This window comes from Electrophorus electricus, chromosome 4 (assembly GCF_013358815.1).
Source record: "Electrophorus electricus isolate fEleEle1 chromosome 4, fEleEle1.pri, whole genome shotgun sequence".
Lineage (NCBI taxonomy): Eukaryota > Metazoa > Chordata > Actinopteri > Gymnotiformes > Gymnotidae > Electrophorus > Electrophorus electricus.
Genome location: NC_049538.1, coordinates 4,766,477 through 4,776,476, shown reverse-complemented (window position 1 = coordinate 4,776,476; position 10,000 = coordinate 4,766,477). Strand labels below are relative to the sequence as shown.

General features: G+C 51.0%; 1 protein-coding gene across 1 annotated transcript in view; it reads right to left on the bottom strand.

Moving 5' to 3' along the window:
- Window positions 1-10,000, bottom strand: part of tanc2a (tetratricopeptide repeat, ankyrin repeat and coiled-coil containing 2a) — a 99,312-nt gene that overhangs the window by 58,439 nt on the left and 30,873 nt on the right. The window lies entirely within an intron of this gene.

Sequence of the window (10,000 nt, the reverse complement as noted above, 5' to 3'; positions counted from 1 at the left end):
CACGTGAGCAGAGTCATGTGATGTCCTTTTGTCTGTGCATATATAAAACACCCTCACATCAGCCTACAGAGGCAGATATATAAGGGGATTAAACTCTAACTTCTGTCTTTCAAATCTCACAGGCACTGCCTCACTGACTGTACAGTTTTAACATGTAAAGCTCGTCAGCATAGCGCACATGTCTGGCTGGCGAGGTGCTCAGGTAACAGCAGTGTCTGGACTCTCACAGGGCTGACTGCAGGAGGGAAAAACTCCTGAGTCTTTCCCAGTCTGTGACACATCCAAGCGTGAGACCACAACTGGACAAGCGGAGCGCAGAACAGACTACAGAAGGTTTCTGGGAACCACCAGGATGTGGGCATGTTATGGGGTGTTTGCAGACCTGTTGAGGGGCGTTTGTTTCAGCCTCAGACTTTCTGGCAGTTTGCTGCTGCCGTTCCTGAGTGTGTCATGGCTGAGGTGAGGTGAGGTGAGGTGAAGTGAGGTGAGGACTCAGAGTGTTGTGTAATTAAAAGGCTATGAGCAGTGTAATGTGTCAGCATTAGGGCTGAACTTAGACAACATCTGTTACAACACTGTCACTCCAACACATCAGCTAACCCACCCAGACAGAGAGAGAGAGAGAGAGAGAGAGAGAGAGAGAGAGAGAGAGAGAGAGAGAGAGAGGAGGGGTAAGAAACCTCTGTTCACTCTGGCCATAAAGTACAGCAGAGCTGTTTCTCTCTCTAGCCGTTTGCTGGGATGACTGCACTAGCAGTGAACGGAAGAATGCTAACACTAGCCTGACACTACGCTAGACCACAGTTTGCACCGGACAGCAAATTATTAGCATAACGTTGATCGGTGGATATGTACTCTCACTGCCCTCCATGTAGTGGCCTCTGGGGGAATCTGGAGGTACCTTCTGAGCAAAGCCCCCATTGTTTAAGAATCCACAGTAGAGGCAGTTACCGAATCAGTTCAGCATGTTCATCAAGTTCCCCACTGCCGACTCTCTTTCAACAAACGGCACGCGATCGTCCTCGTGAACTTGGATGTGGTGGGACAAGGAAGTCAATGGTCATGTTCTTATTTCTCCACGTTGTTAAGCACATTTCTGGCTTCCCCATTAGTTCCTGCTGGGTAGCAGCAGCACCCGGTCTGTGCCTCTCGGTCTGTGCCTCTCGGTCTGTGGGTTATGTCTGTTTTTGAAGTCACTACACGCATGCCTGCTAGAGGGAAGAAGACAATAGCTTCTCACATGGCTGAGTGCAGAAACACGGTCCTGCTCCATATCACACGCCATTTCAGTCCAGAACTGTCTCAGTCCAGGGGAATCTGGCCCGCGGGGGTCCAGGTTCAGCTTGGGTTAGCCTCCTCCTGACGACAAAGAGGGGAGTGTTTGCCCCAGAGGGGCGTGTTCACCCTGTGGTGGGGTCCTAGTGCCCCTTCACACACTGCAGCCCCACAGACGCCCGGCGTGCTCTGACTGCAAATCCAGCCAGGCTGAGCCAGATAAGGGCCATGTTATTCTTTAAGAGAAAGAGAAAGAAAGGAAGAGAGAGAGAGAGAGAGAGAGAGAGAGAGAGAGAAAAGGAGTGTGGGTCTAAAGAGGCAGGGGGTGGTTTTCAACATTTGAAACCCTGAAGGGATGAGGTTCGTGGAAGGGTTACATTCACCCCCTTTTGTGCCTGACACACACATGCGCACAAGCACACGCGCACACACCTCCTGAGAGTAAACATCTTTTCTTAAAATGGCTTTACATTCATTCTTCAGATAGACTGCAGAAGCGTGCGCGTGCACACACACACACACACACACACACACACACACACACACACACACACACACACACACACACACTCACACTCACACACACACACATTGTTCTTCATAAAGACCTGCGGACCCTCCTGCCCTGTGAGGCGTGTCCCTCCTCCACAGCCGCCTCCGCCCGCAAGCTCCACCTCACAGTGAGTGGAGAGTGACTGGCGTTATCAGGTAGCCCCGCCCCTCCAACGAGGCCCACGGTAGCCGGTCAGTGTGGAAACGGAGCCTCGCGGTAAACCGCTGCTGTGCACACGACCGATAAGTGTTGTTTTCCATCTCTGGAGGTGGTTTAAGGAACGCAAGCGGGCTTGGGGGGGGGGGGGGGGGGGCATTGGGGAACCGAGTCCAACTGGAATTCGTTCCACATCTTCTCCTGTGTGATTACGGGGAAAATGGCGGTTACAATTACACAGTGAGCTCCGCGCCGTTTTTCCGAGTGGCCGCTTTTGATGAATCCAACCCCCCCGGCCATGATCTCATTGGCCTATCGGTCTGACAGCCGCACCGCCCTGGGTCTGTCACCTTCACGTGCTGTTGATGATTAAAAAAAGAATAACGAGGCAAATCTTTACCGTGCGTCATGTTAAGCCGCAGTGCAGCTCACTTGTCCACGTTCATATTTGTTTAACATTAGCAAGAGCATGTGCGTTTTCTCACAAGATAACAAGGGAAAACCGTATGTGAACCACCAATAACAACGAAAGTAGCACAAAGAAAACGGCCCACAAAGCGGGTGAGTTTACACGCAAAATGCCTTTGAAGTTTCTTTTCTTCCTCCAGCAAACAAAGGCGTGGGTTTAAGCAACGACATTAAACTGTGGCTCACGCGGGTGGCTCGCTCCTCAACGCTGCGTCTCAGATGTGCGGATCTCAGCCACGCGTTCAGTGGCGTCTCACTCTGTGAAGCCCTCACCATGACGTGGTGTGGACACTCTCACACACACACACACACACACACACACACACACACACACACACACACACACACACACACACACTCAGAAACATATGCTAACAAACTCTCTCACTCTTCTTACTGCCACTATCTCAAAAGCAACTTGACAACTCCAACACACAACTCTTCCTGTGGGACCTTAAGGCACAACCATATACTATGAGCTTCTTGAAAATATGCACACACACACACACACACGCACGCACACACACACACACACACACAGACACATGCGCACACACACACACACACACACACACACACACACACACACACACACACACACACACGCACGCACACACACGCACACACGCACACACACGGACACACACGGACACACACACACACACGCACACACACGCACACACACGCACACACACGCACACTTTCAATTGCCTGCCCTTGGGTGACTCAGAGATCTACTGCAATCAGACACTGCAATCATAAAACAAACATTACCAAGAGCAGGCTGCAGTAAAAGAAAAACTTTGATGCCAACAACAATAATACAAAGAGGGAGTCAATTTGCATGCTGCAAACAAGATTATGCTAATTGGTTCTCGTTGGTCACATGACCCGCTCTCCTCCTGAACAGGGGGAGCGGGCGGGCCCGCCCTGGCCGGGTGGGACGGCTTCCCCCGGGCCGAACCGGAGGCTGGTGCCCAGTACCGGGCCGTTATTATTTTCCCAGGCAGCCTGTGGATGTAGAGCGCAAACACAGCTCACGCGGAGGATGCACTGGGATAAGAAAACCGCCCAGAGTGTGCCGGAGCCTGCACACCCGCTGCAAGATAAACAGCAGAGCAGGAATTCCTCACTGGAGGTTCCAAGGACTGCAAAGGAGAAATAGCGTATACGTACACCATAGAGAGACACAGTGACTCGGCTTGTCTGGTCATTTCCTAGTGTCCACTGCCCCCCAGGGCCGCCACTACCGGTGGACATTGATGAGACCGTGAAGCTCAAACGTGCTTGTTGTAAACCAGGTAGAGAAATGCAGCAAGTGAGGCATCTAAGCACTGCACTACATACTATAATGAATGCGGGTCATGGGACAGACCAAAGAAAAGGGTCAGAAGAATGTTTATCACCAACTTTCTAGTCGCACTTCTCTGTGATGGTACCGTCTGCTTGTTTCCAGGTCACTGGTCACTTGCAAATTTAATCTGTTCCAAAAACCCGACTTAATGACTATCTACTGCTCATCACTTTGGACTCTGCGTCTCAAGCGTCTCCGCACCTCCGTGTCCACGCCAGGGACTAAGCATGGCTGGGACAACAGGATCTTCTTCTTTCAAGGGCCGAAGCCTGGGGGTCAAGCAAAGCTAGTGGGAGGTCGTGAAGGGTCAGAGCGTCTTCAGAGCCCTCGCCGGTCTACCCTGCTAGCTTGCAGACGGAGCCCCTGCTTCACTTTCGACTTCCGACTGTTGAAGGCTGGAGTCACTTGGACGTCTGCCAGTACAGTGCTGCTCATGGGCTGGTTGCTAAGCTGTGATGTATGTCTAGGTTCCGCCATGAGTGCATGTCACGGCTATGACTCAGCAGCCGTACAGTCAACCTGCGCCACTGTGCGGCGCCATTTGAGACGCGGTCGTGGACACAACATCCTACACCTTCCTCCTAGAGCAGACACAACCTGGCACAAATGCGTACAACTTCAAGACGCTAATCTTTAAATCTAAACGGAAGAGTGATCAGCAATTTTGGCTCAAGCAGCTCACCGAAACAAGAGTCTCTCTCACTGCACCCCCCCACTCCACCCCCTGACCCCCCCCCCCCCCCCCGAGAAGGGCAGCAGCAATAAACTGCCGAGAGGAAGCAGAATTTACCGCCCTGCTTCCTGTGTTTGCTTTGGGAAGGAGACTCTGGAAAGAGCGGCGCGTGCTGGGCTCGGGGTCGGGTACCGTTGTCAGGACGTGAGGATCATGGGAGAGGGGACGTTTTTTTGCCCGGCCACTGGTTAGGTGTGGGGCTCGCCTCGCGTTAAAATGGGTCAAGGTTGGAACGAGGACACCGGAAGAGCTTTGGGAAGGAGGGGTTTGGTCGTTAGGTTGATCAGCGGTATCCAGAGCGAATGAAAACTGAGCAGCGGTAACAGCTTCTCACGTGGCTGCTGGCGGGATACGGGAGAAGGTCATCCCACTTCTGGAGTGCGTGAGGAAGAAGAGGAGGGTCCCGAAGAGAGGAGGCATCGACCCGGTCGCCTAGCAACTGCCTAGCTCCGCCTTTGGTCTACAGGCGTCGTGATCCGGAAGCTCCACCCCCTCCTGGCAGAAGCCACACTGGGGCCGCTCCGGGTGGGAGAGGAGGAGGCCGGCGCCTTGCTGGCTGGCAGGAGCTGCTCGGGTCTTGGCTGTGTGATCGGAATACCAATTAGGCAACAGTCGGAACGCTGGCTGGGGAGGCGGTGGAGGGCGGGGAAAGGGCGATACCACGTACCGTTAGCGGAAGCTTTCTGTGTGGGCTAACGCGCGCCAGCTGTTCGCTTCTGATGTGCATTCATGCAAATGGGTAAGATTTTCTGTTCAACACACGTGTGTGTGTGTGTGTGCGTTCTTCATGACACCCCCTTTTATGGCATCACGAAAGTTCCAGGAATTATGGGTAGTGTAGGCGCTTGGGAGACAGCGCGAAAGAACACGGTGTGCTTACCCTGTGGAAACTGCCGAAAATCTTTAACCTGAATGCAAATATGTCAGCTGCCGCAATTCCGCCCGGCGATAACAATTGCATTCAAATCGAAAACTCTAATTAATGCATCGCTTAGAGACAGCCAACCGTTGCTTGGCAACAGCCGAAGCAAGGAGCTTGTAGGAAGTGGTAGAGTTGGAGGTGGTCAGGGTGGGTGGTTGGTCGGGTGGGGGAAGTAAGAGTATGTGTGTCTGTGTGTGTGTGTGTGTGTGTGTGTGAGTGTGTGTGTGTGTGTGTGAGAGAGTGTGTGTGAGTGTGTGAGAGTGTGTGTGAGTGTGTGTGTCTGTGTGTGTGTGTGTGTGTGTGTGTGTGTGTGTGAGAGAGTGTGTGTGAGTGTGTGAGAGTGTGTGTGAGTGTGTGTGTCTGTGTGTGTGTGTGTGTGTGTGTGTGTGTGTGTGTGTGTGTGTGTGTGTGTGTAATGAGCTGGGAAAGATGACGGACAAAAGGGCTGTTAGCTGGTTTAAGTCCCGTGCTATGTTAGCTTGCAGGCGCGTTCGTCTGGAGAGCTCATGGCTTCAGTTTCCCAACACACGCACATCTCCACATTCCTCCAGCACAGGCTTAAAGGAAAACTTCACCCCAACACGCCAACACGGCTAACGGTGAAGCAGGTAGCAGGGTTTATTTGTACACTGACCTTTAATCCAGTTGGATTCTGTGCGTAATAATTGTGGCCATGATTATTAAATAATCAATATTACTAATGATGAATGTTCTCGTGTGCCATGAGCCTTTAACTGTTGAATTTTCCATTCTTTCAGCCATCTCTTCACATCTTTCTTGTGATCTGCCTCAGTCCCATGCGTCAAATTTTGGGGTCACGGGGCCGCATGCGAGTGGGCCTTGCCGCCGCTGCGTGGGCGTAGCCACGGGGGACCGCCTGCTGTTGGATACCGAGCAACCTTGAGATTAAGTGGGCAGGGCACGATCACGGCACTTGGTTCTGTCTTCAGCCTCGTGATTTATTGAAAAGGACAGATAAGGTATTCTGCAGCGTAAGCAGTTTGTGTGAGGAGACACACACACACACACACACACACACACTCGTGCACATTATCGTCTCTCTTTGGGGTACAGTTTCAGGACCATGTGCAAAAAATAACCACAGATGCCGTGCTCAAATTCTCATTAATAATCCAGTGGCAGACCAGTGTGCTGGTGTTGGGCTGTACCACTCCAGAGCCAGTGTGCTGATGTTGGGCTGTACCACTCCAGAGCCAGTGTGCTGGTGTTGGGCTCTACCACTCCAGAGCCAGTGTGCTGGTGTTGGGCTCTACCACTCCAGAGCCAGTGTGCTGGTGTTGGGCTCTACCACTCCAGAGCCAGTGTGCTGGTGTTGGGCTCTAACCACTCCAGAGCCAGTGTGCTGGTGTTGGGCTCTACCACTCTAGAGCCAGTGTGCTGGTGTTGGGCTCTACCACTCCAGAGCCAGGGCTGCTATTTTAAGAGCTGCTCGTGTTGTGAATCATCACCAAGCACTTTGACCACTTCCAGCAATTGTCAGCATGCACTGGACCAAACGTTGGCCAGAGACCTGGAAGCTAACAGTACAGCCAGCTTTCTGAAGAAGAAGCCCACGTAAACAAATGTGAGAGATGCAGATGTTTCTTACGCTTCACTGGACAGTTCAACGACAGGAGAAAAAAAATCCATTGGCTCTAGGGAAACATAAATGTTTTTTTCAGTAGAACAATTTTCTTTGTAACCTTTTTTATTTATCATCATCACACTGAAAAAGGGTAAATATCTTTCTCTCTCTCTCTCCCACCCTCCTTCTCTTTCACACTGTGTGTGTGTGTGTGTGTGTGTGTGTGTGTGTGTGCGTCTTGTACTATTTTTTTTACCATGTCAGAGCCCACAGTCCTCTGTAGCAGCTCAGCTGCCCTTCCTCCACACTGCACCCTTCATGCTGACAAGCAATCAAAACAACATTCACAAAGTCAGCGTGGACGGCCAAACGCAGCTCCAGCAGGGGAAGGAAAACAACCACCGGCGTTATCTGACGGGTGTCCCAAACAAACGACCTTCCCCTTCATCACCAAATACAGGGTCACCTTCACATAGCCACACCCCCATGAGCAGGTCCCGCCCCCACGAGCAGTGCGCATCCCCTCTCACAGCAGTGGGTTTCACCGGAAGGGTCCCGCCCCTGGCCACTGTATGAAGGTCGTGGTTGGTGCTGTCTGCCCCTAGCCCCACCCCCACATTTTCAAATTAACCCACGATTGGAAAGAGGCTGTGAAGGGAGGAGTCTCTGGAGAGAGACTCTGCTGAGGCCTTCAGCGACCCAAGCAGAACGGAGATGCCCGACGAGGTAAGTGCACGTTCACCGTGCCTCTTCTACAACGAGACGCTCAACGTCCAGCCGTTGCTTTGAGGAGAAAAGAGAAGACAGTTGAGGAATCTGAGAGAGCAATCACGTCGGTTGCCCAGGGTGAGTGAAAGCCCAAGTGAGTGAAAGACCCAGAAACCTGCAACCTGACAGGAGGGTTGATAAACGATGGGGCTCAGGTCACGGACCGTAAACAAAGCAACCCGTATAGACCTCCATAGCCATATCTATAAGGCAGAGCCTTTGAAACACATTAGCAGTGGGTTTTAAAAGAGTTTTGTCTGAGAGCCGTCACCATAAAGGGCAGGAGAGCCGAAACCAGACAGCTAGACGGAATATGACACCGTTTCATGACAGAGACTTCATCAAAGAAAAATAAGACAGCTTTGGTGTCCAGAGCAGATCTGCTGGGAGATGATACCTGTCCCACCACCTCTCAGCTCCCGCGTTTCAGGACTCCAGTTATTTGTATTAGCTATTTGTGAATTAGTTGAGTCATTTGTATTACTATAGTTGTTATGTGAATTGAGTTATTTGTATTAGTTGTTATGTGAATTACTTCTAGTGTCCATGGTCCTATGGCCACAGTGCAGTGGTAACAGAAAAGGTCCAGCTGTGGAAAAGTCTGAAGGCAGACCCTGCTCTCTACTCCTGAACCCACCCCTACCTACGCAGGCAGGGAGCTGTGCTGGGACATGCTCAGTAGTAGAAACTCTAAAACACCTAGAAAAGGGAACCTGAGCTTCACAGGTCAGGCTCTACTCTCCACAGGAGGCCTCCGAAAGGGCACCAAGGAAACGGGCCATTTAGTCAGCCTTGACCTACAGCCTTGACTCCCCCCACACACACACACACACAAGCTCATGGGGCAGAGAAAAAGCCCTGACCCTCAGCAGTGGGGTGAGGAAGATTATATGGGACTGCTGGGTTTGACAATGGCGTAGACATGCAGGCTGGACCTGTGTGTGTGTGTGTGTGTGTTGGTCTTTAAATAGCTCACAACCCTTCCACAAGCTTATTCTCCAAATAAAGACACTGTTCTCGGCTGCCACGTCACTATAGTGTGACTAACTTTGCTATATTTTATATTCATAATACAGACGGGTTGTGTGTTCTGCCCTGTGAATGATGTGTGGTCAGCGAAGGACCTTCTCTTTCGTTCATTATTAGTCACACCAAGCCTCTGACCATAAAAAAAAAAAAAAAAAAAAAAAAAAAAAAAAAATCACCTGGACTGATTTCTCAGAGCTGCACCAAAGGGCAGCCACTGACCTGGGGTCAGGCTGCAGGCGGCCAAAGCAATGGAACAGGCAGCTCGAACTGAACCAAAAACGTGTTGGTGCAACCGTGCTGTGTTTGGGTCTTAGGCGCTGAGGTGAGCTGTAGGCAGGGGAATGGCAACGAACAGGGAGGTGTCTGGCACGGAGAGGTCACAGAGAGGTCACGGAGAGGTCACGGAGAGGTCACGGAGAGGAAACCGCTGTAGCCAATCCCATTAGCATCAAAATATATTATGGCATCTGTGGAAGTGATGAATTTATATCATTAACCGATGTATCTTTATTACCCATTCAAAAATATGATATATTCCCCCATGATGTTTGAAAATCAGTTTGTTTGGTATATAACAAAGATCTGTATTTTCTGAAGAACATTACTGAAATGCTAAGTCAGTGTTTTTTTTTCTTGTTTGTTCACCCTACTGAGAGACGTTTTGATGGAGACATTTGTCAAGGCTGGGAGACAATAGCAGGGTGAGAAGGCCACTCGCTGATCATGTAATCACATGAAAGCATGTCACTCTGACAGGGGGGTCCTCTTAATGAATACAGATGAGGGTCTTTACGGGCCATGTGGCTGGACAGCCTGCATTAGACAAATGGCCCTGATAACCAGTCACTCCCAAGAGGTCTCTTGGTCACGGGAGCTGTCAATCAATCATGACCAGCTAGACAAAACATCCCAGAGGACCATGTCAACCAGACAAACGCAACACACACAGACAAACCCACAAGGACGCACACACAACACCCACAGACACACCTACATGGATGCACTCAACACCCACATATCTACCCACAGATACGCACACACACAGATATGCACAATACGCATGTGCATATACACCTAGAGACACCCACAGACCCATTTTGCTGAGGAGCGAATGTCACAACATGGAAATAATCCTAAATGACAGTTTGTGTGTGCGC